The sequence below is a fragment of the Rhinatrema bivittatum genome, chromosome 3, assembly GCF_901001135.1.
Source record: "Rhinatrema bivittatum chromosome 3, aRhiBiv1.1, whole genome shotgun sequence".
Classification (NCBI taxonomy): domain Eukaryota; kingdom Metazoa; phylum Chordata; class Amphibia; order Gymnophiona; family Rhinatrematidae; genus Rhinatrema; species Rhinatrema bivittatum.
This window is the reverse complement of record NC_042617.1, coordinates 558152561-558167633: the sequence shown is the minus strand read 5'-3', so window position 1 is coordinate 558167633 and position 15073 is coordinate 558152561.

The following is a 15073-nucleotide window of genomic DNA, read 5'->3' as shown; positions in this document are numbered from 1 at the left end:
ACACTTTTACATCACTGGAAGGAAAACAGTACAGTGAATGCTTTAGGCAGCAGCGGCTGAATTAATTAAGGATTAAGGTCTGTTGTTTGGCTTTTATTTGTTTATTTTATATTCTGTAAAAGCCATGTTTTGAACAGTGGAAGATGTGTAGGCCCGGCAAGGCCAGTACAGCTTTCCTCCACTGTTCCCAACATGGCAGCTCTCCATGAAATAAAAAATTAAGTAAATATTTGCTCATATATTTATTCAGTTTTCATTTGTGCTTTGTGACTCTGGGAAAGAATCACACAGCACAAACTCTGTTTCCAGAATAAAATGACAGTACATGAATGACTGCAGGCCCTGATTCTCCACTCTAATTTGTAATTTTCTTTTGTTCTGGCCTCAGGTTCAGTCAAAACTGGGCTTGGGATTGACGCATGAGCTTCTGTTTGCAACAACCTGGGGATTTTCCCTCATTTTATATCTCCCTAGCCCCCAATATACCTAGTCTGGTCATTGCAGTGATGGCCTAGGCCACAGGCGATGAACCAGGGCTCCTTCCAGAAGTCTGCAAACATGGGCGCTGAATCCAGCCACTAGGTGGTACCAATGAGCAATTCTCTACACTCTGGAGGCTATGAATTCTGCCTCCACAGCATTCACAGCTCGAGCCCTCGTTTACCCTGGGAGCAGAAGACCTGATTTGGGGATTGAGCTGTGTACCTTCTGTGTGGCAATGCACAGCGCTGCCACTGAACTACTCTACTGGCCCAGAGTTTGTAGTTTTACACACAAAAGTAACACAGCAGTTGCTACTTTCCTCTCTCACTTTGTTTCCTTCTGTATGGCTGCATAAAACTGAACAGTACCCTGGAGTAGTGACAGCCAGAGCCACATAAGCTAGCTTGTTCCTAGGAAGAGTAGCAGCTTGCTGAAGCAGTCATGGGGAGGGAAGTCATGACAACAAGCAAAAGTACCAGCCAGAGCCATGCAACAGAAGTAGCAGCTGGGAAGAGGAGGCAGGAAACATGACTAAAGGGGCATGTGGAGAGGTTGGATTTATAGATGTGGATGAGGACTGGGGCTGAAGATTTACGTGCCTAGGTGGGTTATGCGTGCCGGGCCTATTTTCAAAAGGCTCGGCGGTGAGCATAAAGCCCCGGGACGCACGTATGTCCCGGGGCTTGAAAAAAAGTGTGGGGCATGGGTGGGGTGGGGGCGTGGGCAGTCCAGGGACATGGCGTGGTGTGGCGTGGCCAGGGGCCTCCGTACGGCTGCTGGGCCAGGGTATCATGCGGCAGCACTTGACCAGCGCATGCAAGTTACGCCTGCCTCTGGCAGGCGTAACTTCCAGAACAAAGGTAAGGGGGGGGGGGGTTTCGGGCTGGGGGATGGGACAGGTTGGGGGGGGAATGGGGAAAGCCAGTCAGTCTCCTCGAGGGCTCGGCGTGCCCAAGTTGCACTAGTGTGCACCCCCTTGCACTCGCCGACCCCTGATTTTATAACATGCGCGCAGTTATAAAATCCTTGCAGTGGTGAAGACGGTCCAAGTCCCGGCCACTCCACCGACCTACACGCCCCTGGAGATCACACTATTATGGGGGTCTCTGAACAGTCCTCTGACCGTTCCCAGCGCTTTCAGACCTGCCGCAGGGAGCAGCAGAGGCGGCAGGCTGGACGGAGGTCAGGTTGGCACAGGACTGAAGTGGATAAGGCAAGGCCTTGGAACTTGGAGCAAAGTACAGAGGAGTTCAGGACGAAGACAGGAACAAGAGGGATGAGCAGGACCCTCAGGCGCTCTACCAATCCATTGCCAACGGGCGGCCCCAATGGATGGTTGCGGACCACACTGTCTCCACGCCCTACACAGCCAAGAGGCTGGTCGCGGACCACGAGAAGAGCGGGAGAAGCTCGGGAAGTCACTCAGCACACGGTAGTGGAAACCCCTCGGGTCCTCCAGAGTCGGAACTAGGAATCAGAAGCAAGAGTCTAGGAACTCGGAACACAAGCCGGAACTCTCGGAGGCATGGGTCCCACATCCTGGAACATCAGGACTGGAACATCAGGAACAAGCAGGAACATCAGGAAGTCCAAGGGAAACATAGCCTAGGTAGACTAGCCCCATTGCCGAAGCCACGACTGAGTGAAGAGGACGTTCTTTTATAGGACAGGAACAAGCAACTCCCTGGGAGGAGTTCAGATGGGCCACACCTGGCTGGCCCTATAAATGAAGAGAAGCGCTGCGGGCCGGCCCCTAGGGAGAAGGGCGGGGCCCAAACCAGGAAGTCCAGGCGGAGACTGAAGCAGGCCTCAGGATGTCAAAGGCCTCCCAGGCCATGGAGCAAAACCTGGGCAACCAGATCAGGCAAGGCCCCGGCTTCGGAGCAGCCTCCAGAGAAAGGTGAGAGGCCTCCCATAGCTCCAGCTATGGGGGGAATCGTAACGCATACTATTAAGAAAAAAAGGAAACAAACCACAGAGGAGACAGTACTTACATCAATTGAATAATTTCCTCAGGAAACCTGATTCTACAAATTTCAGTGTGTTCTTTACATTTGTATATAGAATTCAGAATACACTGGGAATAGAGCAGATATATATATAAAAACAATATAATATATAGATTACATCAGGCTTAATCAACATACTTAATCTCAAATAATAAATGATTTTAAAACAATTCTCAATAGGTAACATGATGAAACAATTTGTTATTTTAATGAATAAATTGGATTAAAAAAGATGAGAAAAACTATAATAATGATCTAAGCTCGGGTTGTGTTCCTAAAGAAGTTGATTTAAATTTATCCCATTGATTATAGAATGTATTACTATTATATTTAATAAGCAAGCAATATATAGTCAATTATTTACCTCCTTGATATCCACGAGTATATTTAAAATAATATTTTTTCAAAATATTCTCTTTCTGTAAGTCAAAAACCAGTATAAAAACAAGGTACCAAAAGTAACTATATTGCAGGTCCATGACCAATATCATACCACTTAATTAAAAACACATCAATTTTGTAATGTTGTAATATATGGTAGTAAGAAATAACCTAGTTAAAATAATGATACATTGGAAAGACAGTATAGTATCTCAACTTATTTATTCCCTATAACCATCTATTGAGGGTTATCTACCCAAATTCAGTTCCTATATGTATTTACTTGGAAATACCATTCTTACATATAAACAGAACCATATACATTTTCAGATATATAATTCTTATTTTACCATTTTTAGATACCGCAACCCATAACTCTATCATATTCTTTCTGTTCTAAATATTCAATTTAAAATCTACGCAGACGATATTCGGTTTTTGGTTCCCTACAATACAATAGTCCTCCACTTTAACCACTTTAACACTATATTTGAATACAATTAACACCTGGCTCTCACATAATCATCTAAAATTAAATCCTGTTAAAACTGAACTAGTTTATTTAACATCCATCTCCAGCTCTACAATAGGTCCCCATCTCATTTCTCTTTCAATGGAATCTCCATCCCAATTCGAAATCATGCAACTAGTTTGGGAATAACGATAAATTCTGATCTATCCATGATGCAACATATTTCCGTTCTTACAAAGAAATCTTTTTATAAACTTCATCTCTTAAAAAGACTGCGTCCTTTGCTGTTTTCACAATTGTACTCTCCTGCAATCCCTGATTTTCTCGGGGTTAGACACTGCAACGCGCTTTATTTAGGCTTATCTGATGCCACGATTCACCTACTATAACTGGTCTAATATGCAGCCGCTCGTATTCTCTCTATTACATCTTGCAGAAATAATATTACTCCCGTTCTTTATTCTTTTCATTGGCTTCCAATAAAATTCAGAATTCAATACAAAATCCTGTTGATCATCCACTCTCTCATTTACAACTCCTCTTCAACCTGGCTATGTACTACATTACGCATCTACAAACCCGTAAGACAGCTGAGATAATTGTCAAAAAACCTTCTGGATGTACCTTCAGTCAGACTAGCAAGACTAGACATAACACGTAAAAGGGCTTTTTCTGTGGCTGGCCCTTCTCTTTGGAACTCCTTAACTGACTCTCTCCACCTCATACCGAACACTCAACAATTTAAGAAATCTTTAAAAACCTATTTCAAATAGCATTCAACACCTTCATTACAAAACAATCGTAAGTACTTCCACACTCATTTGTTCATTCAGTTTTCCCCCACCCCTTAGCCCCTCCCTACCCTGTCCACCCCGCCCCTTTTCTACCCCTACCTAATTTAAGAATTCTTGCGGTTCTTTGGCACTTATGTTAAATACATAGGGGCAGATTATCAAAGCCCTACGTGCGTAGGGGGGGTTACGTGCGCCGGGACTATTTTCAAAAGGCCCAGCGGTGCGTGTAAAGCCCCGGGGCGGGGCATGGGTGGGACTGGGCAGAGCGGGGTGGTCCGGGGGAGATGGATGTTGGCGTTGTGCCCGGGATCGTTGGCCAGCACGTGCAACCTACGCCTGCCTGGAGGCAGGCACAACTTATAAAATAAAGGTTGGGGGGGTTTAGGTAGGGCTGGGGGCGGGTTAGGTAGGGGAAGGGAGGGGATGGTATGTGGGGGGGGGGGGGGGTGGAAGGAAAGTTCCCTCCGATGCTGCTCCAATTTCGTAGCGGCCTTGGAGGGAACGGGGAAAGCAAGCAGGGCTCTCCAAGGGCTCGGCCCGCACAAGGTGCACTATTGTGCATCCTTTGCGTGCGCCGACCCCGGATTTTATAACATGCGCGCGGCTGCAGACCAGAATTGTACACAGTATTCAAGGTGGGGTCTCACCATGGAGTGATACAGAGGCATTATGACATTTTCCGTTTTATTCATCATTCCTTTTCTAATAATTCCCAACATTCTGTTTGCTGTTTTGACTGCCGCAGCACACTGAACCGACGATTTCAATGTGTTATCCACTATGACGCCTAGATCTCTTTCTTGGGTTGTAGCACCTAATATGGAACCTAACATTGTGTAACTATAGCATGGGTTATTTTTCCCTATATGCATCACCTTGCACGTATCCACATTAAATTTCATCTGCCATTTGGATGCCCAATTTTCCAGTCTCACAAGGTCTTCCTGCAATTTATCACAATCTGCTTGTGATTTAACTACTCTGAACAATTTTGTGTCATCTGCAAATCTGATTACCCCACTCGTCGTATTTCTTTCCAGATCATTTATAAATATATTGAAAAGTAAGGTGTTAATATTTTTATATTTCTGTGCACTCGTGGCCAGTTTAATAAAGGCCGGTGCAAACTTATTTGGTGCCCCAGGCGAAGCTTTGCTCATTCATCTTCTCCTCGAATTTAACTACTGGTGGTAGTGGCTCCAGCACAGTGCTGCCTTCGTTGATGGTATTGGCTCTGGTACAGCACCCCCCCCCCCCCCAAATCTTGGCACTCTATGTGACCGCCTAGCTTTCCTAATGGAAGCACCAGCCCCGAGTTTATTTATTCTGTTTACTGCACTGAGAGACATTCCTTAAGGAACGCAGTTCAGAAATCATAATAGATACATACATCACCTGGCATTCCTGTAGAGCACATAGATACAGAATGGAAGGTACCTTGGAATCCAAAAAGCAGTCAACAGATCTGTGGGCACAGAGCACAGGCTGATGCCAGTTGTCTCCTGTCACTCTCTAGCAAGATCCAGTAACCAGGAACTTAAGAGTCAGTCACTTTCTGCAAGCAAGCAATGAGGATGGCGTCTGTTCACCTGTCTGCACAGCTCAGAGACGAGAAATCTGGACAGGCGCTACTTCATATCCAGCGCTTGCAGATCCAGTCAGATTCAGCCTCAGAAAATTGTATTGACATGACAAACGTGTACATGCGTTGCTAAAATAATAGATAAAAGTGGTTAAAATAAAAGAAAAAAATATACACATCATAGTACAATTAACAATAAAATAAAATTACAGGGTACAGAAAGGATAATTCTTAGGTTCTAATGCTGGTCCAGTCAAGGTCTAAACGTTTGTCCTTGGGAGACTTAGCATCTCTTTGGCCTCCCCTCAGCAAAGTTCACCCCAGAATCACCAAGGTATAAATCAAGGACAATGCCATCCTTAAAAGGTCATGGAAGAACGCATTTCATTCACATTTCTGGATTTTTTCATAGGCTACCCTTAGCTGAATCATTTAATTCAATCATCTGTTTCAGGTGGTTTCCATTATATCAATTGAATTTGATAACGTCCTTTAAATGGTGACCCCTACCTGCCCTTATATGACAGAGGATAGTGAGGCAGCCACCCTGCTTCCAGCTCTGGGCCAGCAGTCTGTGACATGCACCCTCCTTGGTCTTTTCCCCTTCTCGGGTAGAGTTCTGAAGTTTGTCCACCTCGGCCGGCAGAGGGTCTGAATTTGAGGAATGGTAAAGTGCTCTTTTGCCACCTGGAGAGTATCTTTCCTTAGAAATGCATTGAGTGCGTGCAGGGCTCTGTGTGCCTGGGGCTGTTAGAGGGACTTCACGCTGGGTAGCAGAGATGCTCATGTGTTGGCATGGCTACTGTGTCTGTCTTACGTGCGTGCTGTGAGGATACAGACTGCCCTTTGCTGGGCCCTGTATGCTACAGGCTGGAAGTTACACTTTTTTTTTTTTTTTTTTTTTTAGATTGGAGTACTTTTCTGGTGCTCCAGTTCCTTCTTTGTTAATTTGTCTCAGAACAACTTGTATACATGCAAATTAGTTTTTCCCCTTCATTGACCATCAGCTCTAATATTTGGTAGCACCAGCAGTTTGCCCGGTGTACTTTTCTTGCTCATGAATGTGCATCAGCTGGTTTAACATAAGAACATAAGAAATTGCCATGCTGGGTCAGACCAAGGGTCCATCAAGCCCAGCATCCTGTTTCCAACAGAGGCCAAAAACCAGGCCACAAGAACCTGGCAATTATCCAAACACTAAGAAGATCCCATGCTACTGATGCAATTAATCACCAACCTTTATTTGTTTCAAGGGAAAACCTTGCCCAATAGTTTTTGTACGGGGGCTTGATGTAAGGGTAACCGATTTGCAGCTACCCTTTTTGTTAGCCCCCGTCTATTATTCTTTATTATTTTATGAAAGTATTTGCTTTTTTATTTTCATTATTTTTCTGATATTTTTTCTTAAAATCCCTTCTCCCCGGCTGCTTATCCGACCCAATCTATTTTTTTATTGTATACTTATCAAGGTCGCCGCCTGGCAAGTACCCAAACACTAAGAAGATCCCATGCTACTGATGCTATTCCCTAAGTAAAATTGATTAATAGCCATTAATGGACTTCTCCTCCAAGAACATATCCAAACCTTTTTTGAACCCAGCTACACTAACTGCACTAACCACATCCTCTGGCAACAAATTCCAGAGCTTTATTGTGCGTTGAGTGAAATAATTTTCTCCGATTAGTCTTAAATGTGCTACTTGCTAACTTCATGGAATGCCCCCAGTCCTTCTATTATTCGAAAGTGAAAATAACCGAGTCACATTTACTCGTTCAAGACCTCTCATGATCTTAAAGACCTTTGGTTACATTATCTATACAGTGCTTTAGCCATTTTCTGCACAATGATCATAATGGGATGGAAGGAAAGGTTTAAGGATGTCTGGCCTGTTTTTTTTTTTGTTTTTGTAATTATCTCACTTTCAGTGTACTCCTTCTCACGAGGGAGGAGGAGAATAAATGCATGCAGCCCCCCCCTAAAGGACCCCCTTCTACACTTGCCCTTGCGAGAAGCAGCAAAAAACAAAAGAAGGAAATTAAGAAAAAAGTTCTATAGCGTTTACTGTTTTAAAGCATGTATAAGGTGCCTCTGAATTTTATTAGTGTAAATGTGATGTCATTGATGCCTCTTCTTTATCTTATCTGTACAGTATGAGGGCAATAATGCAATGCAATGTCAGTGGGGCTGCAGTATGCATAGAAACTTTGTGGACACATCAGTGTCTGTATTCTGTCACAGAAGGCTATTGCCAGAGCTTGGGTTCCGACTGGTTTAAAACAGGGGTGTTCAAACCAGACCTTGTCCCCTCCACCAGCCAGTGGGGATTTTCAGGATATCCTTAATGAATATGCAGAAGAAATATTTGCATACAAAGGAGGTAGTGCATGCAAATAAATCTCATATATATTCATTAGAGTTATCCTGAAAACCTCACTAGCTGGGGGGCAGGTGAGGGCCCAAGGACTGATGTGATCATCCCTGGAATAAAAAACAACTTGGGGACTGCACAGATGCCTTCAACAAAGAGGGAAGTCTGTCTTATCACAGGATCGGGGAGAACATGGTCTGTGCATCCCAGATGCTTGCTGTGCCCTGCTCCTCTAGAAAAGCGTCACCGCACACTTGTAGTGATGCAGCAGCCACTGGCATCACCCAGAGTAAGGATTAACGTTTGGTAAGAGACAATAGAGGTACATAAAGGAGAAAATTGGCTTTATCCTTGGTAGCTAAGGGAGGAAATATGGCAGAGATGGGGGAGTGTGCTGGTATTTTGTTGGAGTTTTATGATGTATTGTTTTATGCAGTTTTATTTTGTTTTATGATTATACATCACTTGGCTGGTTTCACTGGTTTGATGTTTTGTTGTTCACTGCCTTGGGCAGCCTTTATTAAGACATATTTCATATAAAAACTATGAAATAAATATGGGACCCCCCCATACAGGCCCATACAGTACAGTGCGCTCCGATGGAGCGCACTGTTAGCCGGCATTTGGACGCGCATTTTGGATGCGCTAGCTTTACCCCTTATTCGGTAAGGGGTAATAACGCGTCCAAAATGCGAGTCCAATCCCCCCGAACCTAACAGCGCCCGTAACATGCAAATGCATGTTGATGGCCCTATTAGGTATTCACACGCGATTCAGAAAGCAAAATGTGCAGCCAAGCCGCACATTTTGCTTTCAGAAATTAGCGCCTACCCAAATATAGGTGCTAATTTCTCCGGGCACTGGGAAAGTGCACAGAAAAGCAGTAAAAACTGCGACTTAATATCATGGCGATATTAAGTCCGAGGTCCCGAAAGTTTAAAAAAGTAAAAAAAAAAAAATTTTAAATGGGCCCGCGGCTGGAAAACCGGACGCTCAATTTTGCCGGTGTCCGGTTTCCGAACCCGTGGCTGTCAGCGGGCTCGAGAACCGACGCCGGCAAAATTGAGAGTCGGCTGTCAAACCCGCCGCTTCCGTCAAGAGGCGCTGGGGACGCGGTAGTGTCCCTAGTGCCTCTTTTTACCGCCGGACCTAATTTTAATAAATTAAAATACTGAATTGCGCGCACAGGAGAGTGGCCTGTGTGCGCGCCGGGAGAGTGAGCGCTCGCCCGCTCTCCCGCGTTTTTACTGTATCGTCCCGATAGTGAGGAGTACAGTGGGAAATACCCATAAGAAGAGGTAAGTTGTTATTATTCCAGGTGCCTTAGGGTGCGGGGTGGGTGCTGGGGATACATTTCACATGTTAGCTAGAGAAATGTGAACGAGAGGTGAACTGGATATCGTAGTATATGGAGGTATAAATGACCTCGTTAATGAAGCATTAGAAAAGATTTAAAAGCAGTTCAATGAATCAGAGAGGGTTCTTGGTCACATAGCTAAGTCTATAACCTTCAGATGTACTACCTGCATGCAGAAGAGAAGTAGGAAGAATTATCCTCACAAGGAACTTCAATTCATGGTTGGGAAAACTGGTGCAGGGACGGTGCTTTGGGATATATTGGTGACTGGGGTTACACCTGTGTTTACCTCCACCCAGCAGGGCTGGTGGAAGCACTAGGCAGCCGCTTAGAGTATCATGGGTCTGAGGGGGGGGGGGGGGATGACACTGCATAGCCTTTTCTTCTTCCCGCCCACGTGGCCCGGAAGAAGTAGTGGTGGATCTGAAGCAGGAGGAAGATCAGCGCGTGACCCGGATCATCGCAGGAAGAGGCAGCATTGGCATTTGAGTGCAGGTGCAGCAGCAACAGCGCTGCCCCCCCCCCCCCCACTGCAAGTGCAGAAAGCAGAGCCACACCAGCCCCAACACAGCCTCAAGGAAAATGAAGAATCCCTGTCTGTTGCGGGGACGAAGGAGGAAGCTGCTTCTGTGCTCCTGATGGGGAGCAGGGTAGGAAGTGAGAGAGAGCGTGTTTGTGTGAGAGCGCGTGTGTGTGTGTCTATCTGTCTATGAGAGCGTTTCTATGTGTGTGGCTGTGAGAGCATGTCGGTGTGTGTATGTCTGGGAGAGGGTGTGTTTCTGTGTGTATGTGTGGGAGAGTCTGTGTATGTCTGTGTCTCTGTGTTAGAGATTGTGTGTGATTGAACATGTCTGTCTTTGTGTGAGCGTGTGTGTGTGTGTATCTGTCTATTAGAGCGTTTCTGTGTGTGTGGCTGTGAGAGAATGTCGGTGTGTGTATGTCTGGGAGAGGGTGTGTTTCTGTGTGTATGTCTGGGAGAGTCTGTGTATGTCTGTTACAGCATGTCTGTGTCTCTGTGTTAGAGAATGTGTGTGATAGAACATGTCTGTCTTTGTGTGTGAGAGCGCGCGTGTGTATATCTGTCTATGACAGCGTTTCTGTGTGAGTGACTGTGAGACCATGACAGTGTGTGTGTGTGAGCACATGTTCTGTGATTGAGCATGTGTGTATGTATGAGAGAGGAGAAACATTCAGGCCGATGTAATATCGGCACCAGTAAAATGGGCGCTCATGATTGAACGCCCGCTCTCCTAACGCACACCGATCTGCCTCTCCTGGGCACCCGATTTAATAATTAAATAGGCTGCCATGGTAAAAAGGAGGCACTAGGGGAATCTGTGCGTCCCTAGTGCCTCCTCGGCATCGGGTGCCCAGGAGAGGTGACTGTCAGGGTGGGTTAGGAAAACGGATGCTCGTTAATTTGTCCATTTTCCTAACCTGACTGCTGGTGACTTTATTATTTTTTTTCCCTTACTCCTTTTTTCGGTTCCTCCAACTTGCCATGATATTAAGTTGGAGGAACTACAGAAAAGCAGTATTTTCTGCTTTTCTGTTAATTTTAGGGGCTCCAGGGCAAGTGTTAGTTTTTGAGAGTAAAAATGAGCACGTTAGGCGCATATTTTTTTTTTTGCATAGGTGGGTAATAGCTAATAGCACTCATCAACACAAATTTAATTGTGATGAGTGCTATTAGCTCTGTACTGGTTTGGATGTTCGTTTTGGACATGCTAATCCCCTTCTTGTATAATGAGTTTTGGACGCTCGTTCAAAATGCACATTCAAGAGCATGTAAAGTCGTGAGCTCGGCTAAGTGCACTACATTGCATCATGTGATTGTGAGCAATAATTCCTCTCCTAACCCTAGTAATCCAGACAATTTCAAGGCATCTGGAAATCAAAAGATCCCAGGTATGGACAGCAGGGGATATTTTATCCTTTTTAAGTATTAGGTAGTGTTTGTATCTGCTGTTTTGAAATATTTTATTGGTCTTTGGAAAATTTATATGAGTTTTAAATTACTGAATGACATTCTTTTTGTCAGCTGTTTTGAAATATTCTTTGTATTAGTATGGTTTTACATCTAGTGATGATTTATATTTCCTGTTTTTATTGTTTGATGTTTATGAAAAATTGTTGCACTGCATACATAGTCTGGCTTGTTGCGGTTTACAGTTCAGTTTTGTCTGCACATTTTAATTACTACTTTATGGTCACCTTATTCTGCATTTGGTGAGGGTCTGTTTGTATTTTGTGTGTGTGACTTGAGTTGACGTAGGGATCTATAGCAGCTTGGCTTTTTCTGTTTTCCTAATAGTAGGTATATTGGCGTTTTAGGGCCTGGTGTACTAATTGCAGTTTTGCCTTTTCATAAGAACAAAAGAAATTGCCAAGCCGGGTCAGACTAAGGGCCCATCAAGCCCAGCATCCTGTTTCCAACAGAGGCAAAACCAGGCCACAAGAACCTGGCAATTACCCAAACACAAAGTTCAGTGCCTGAACTCCTGCACTGCTCTCATACAGGCCGATACAGTAAAGCGCGGCCGCAGTTATCCCGTTTCTAACCCGCTGTGTACTCACAATTTGGTCGCGTAAGTCTAACCCGCGATTCACTATCTGTTTTTACCGATCCTTACCACTTCTTTTACTCGACGCGTATCCCTTTCCGCCTGCGGCACGTATATGTATGTAAACGATCCGATTAGCTATTCCCACCCATACAGTAACGTGTGGCCCGACTATCTCCTTTTTAACCTATCTTGCCACGTCTTTTACCTGCTAATTTACCGCCTACCCTGACCCTGGCGTTAGTGTGGTTTCACACTAACGCCAGGGTCAGGATAGGCGGTAAATTATGAAATTTCACATGAAAATTCACAGTCCCAAACCAACCCAATCCAAGCGTCTGGCAAGCCCCAGCAGAGAGAGATGAAATTTCACAGTCCCAAACCAACCCAATCCAAGCCCCAGCAGAGAGAGAGACGAAATTTCACAGTCCCAAACCAAACCAACCCAATCCAAGCCCCAGCAGAGAGAGACGAAATTTCACAGTCCCAAACCAAACCAAAGCAACCCAATCCAAGCCCCAGCAGAGAGAGTCGAAATTTCACAGTCCTGGGCAAACTTTCCCCCAGCCCCCACTCACCTGCCCTGACCACGGCCACGCAAGCCCCCAGCAGCAGCAGTAGAAGGCCGGCGAGAGAGAGCGGCTTCAGGGGATCGGGTGCTCCCCATGCGAGGCGGCTTCCAGCAGCCCTGCCGGCGAAGGTGAATACGCGCACGCCGTGACCTCCGACGTCCAGCCGGGCACTCAGGTCACGGCATGTGCGCCTGCACCTACGCTGCCTTGAGCGCCCATATTGGACGTACAGGCGTGCACGTATTCACCTTCGCCGGCGGGGCTGCTGGAAGCCGCCTCGCATGGGGAGTGCCCGATCCGCCCCGGGCTGCTGAAGCCGGTCTCTCTCGACGCCCTTCTACTGCTGCTGCTGGGGGCTTGCGTGGCCGCGGCCAGGGCAGGTGAGCGGGGGCTGGGGGAAAGTTTGCCCGGGACTATGAAATTTCATCTCTCTCTGCTGGGGCTTGGATTGGGTTGGTTTGGTTTGGGACTGTGAAATTTCGTCTCTCTCTGCTGGGGCTTGGATTGGGTTGGTTTGGTTTGGGACTGTGAAATTTCGTCTCTCTCTGCTGGGGCTTGGATTGGGTTGCTTTGGTTTGGGACTGTGAAATTTCGTCTCTCTTGCCCGTCCGAAGGAGGGTGCTTTGTTGCGCTCCCTGCCTCCGATCGCCGGCTGCTGGGGCTTGCTGGAGCCGGGCGCTTAAGGCAGCGGGGTCTGTAGGAGAGCCATCCACTTCCTGGTACCTGTCATTTCAAACGTCATTTGAAATGACAGGTTCCAGGGCACTCAGGATACTGTATAGGCGCTGTATAGCGCCTATACAGTATCATGGACGTTTCTTGGACACGCTTTGGACGCGGCTTGCATTTGCATGCCATTTAAATACTGTATCGAGCGGTATGTGATCCGGACTGTGCGCGCGGCAAACGAGCGGGTGCCCGGCACTGCCGCACTTTTTCTACCGCGTCCTTACTGTATCGGCCTGTATGTAGGGTTGTTAGTGTTTGAGTGCTGGCAGTTACTGCAGTTTGGGTACAGGAGATTTACTGTATTAAAACTGTAATTCAGTTTACTCGTGGCTTTTTGAGGGTGAAGCCCATACCCAACACACAACCCAATAGACCTAATATCAATTCCAAGGGACACTTTTTTTTTGTAGGGTTTTACAGCATTGCATGTAAATATAATCTACACGGTGTAAGTGCTATTTATACCTCAGAAGACTGTACTTTAAATGTTCATATAAACTCTATTATAAATGCATAATATTTAATTGTGTGTGGGGAGGCTGGCAGTAAGCTGTAAGTTTCTTCTAGGGCGCCTAATACTCTTGCACGGGAAAGGTGCTACAGTCCTTAGTCACTGTTTCAAGTCCCACCTAAATGAGCATTAAGCTAAGCATGGAGGAGTCACAAACCGCTCTCCCCCACAAGCAGGAACAGATGAAGTAAACAGGGTAAGCCCACAAAAGATAAAAGCTCCCCCCATCATCCAGGCAGTAAAATGTGGGAGACAGCAATTGGGAGGCGTGGAGGGGCAGCTGATGAAATGGTTAATGAGAAAATAAGAAGAGGACAAAAGGAGACAGAGAAGTGGTAGAGCCTCATTTTAGAGAATGGTGTGCAAATGCTAGAAGGCAGAAGAGAGACTTGGATGTGGTTTGCAAACACAGAATTTTGGTGTAATGGAATCAGGACTGGGAATGCGCAGCACCCCAGGAAATAATCTCTTCAGAAGAGACAGACTGGAAAAAGCGGGGAGGAGTTGCTCTTTGAATTAGGAAACACAATAGTGGCCACCGAAACACAGGGAGAGTAGGAAGTAGGACAAAAGATCACTTACAATCACTTCACACTTAAGTCACTGCGGGTTGCCCTGCTAAAACCTAATAAGATTTCTAGGTATGGGGGAGTAATATATAGATCTGTCATCCAGGATAAGGAAAAGTGAATTTAGATATGAGTAAACAGGCCATCAGTGTAGCAAAGGGGACTACTCCTAAGTGGCTTCAACCTACAAGATGTGGATTGGAGCCTACCTACGTAGGAGTGAAGTCCTGTATGCTACCTAAGGGCATTGCTCAGGCAACTAGTGGAAGAGCCCATGCAAAGGGGCCGACGGAAGAAAACCTGTGCTAAAAGCAGAGTTACATTTTAGCGTGGATTTTACTTAATGTGCACCTTAAAAACAGAGCTCCCTGTAGTAAGCTAATAGGATGCAAATTGAACAGGAGTTAAAAAAAAGTGTGCTAAATGAAAAAAAAAAAAAACCACACTAAAATGTGAGCTATAAAACAGGTGTAACAAGATAAATGCTTGAAGTTGGAAGGAGTGTGACCAAAATGGCCTTGCATGCAAGACTGGTACTGGGCATCCTGACTTGGGCGCAATCTTGCATGCAAGCACACGGCATACCAAGTGAAATCAAAGGATAAGCTCTCTAGGGAGGGCACCTACAGTTGAACAGTACACACAGTGGTGCTATGCATCCCTAATGGTTGTAGTTACCTG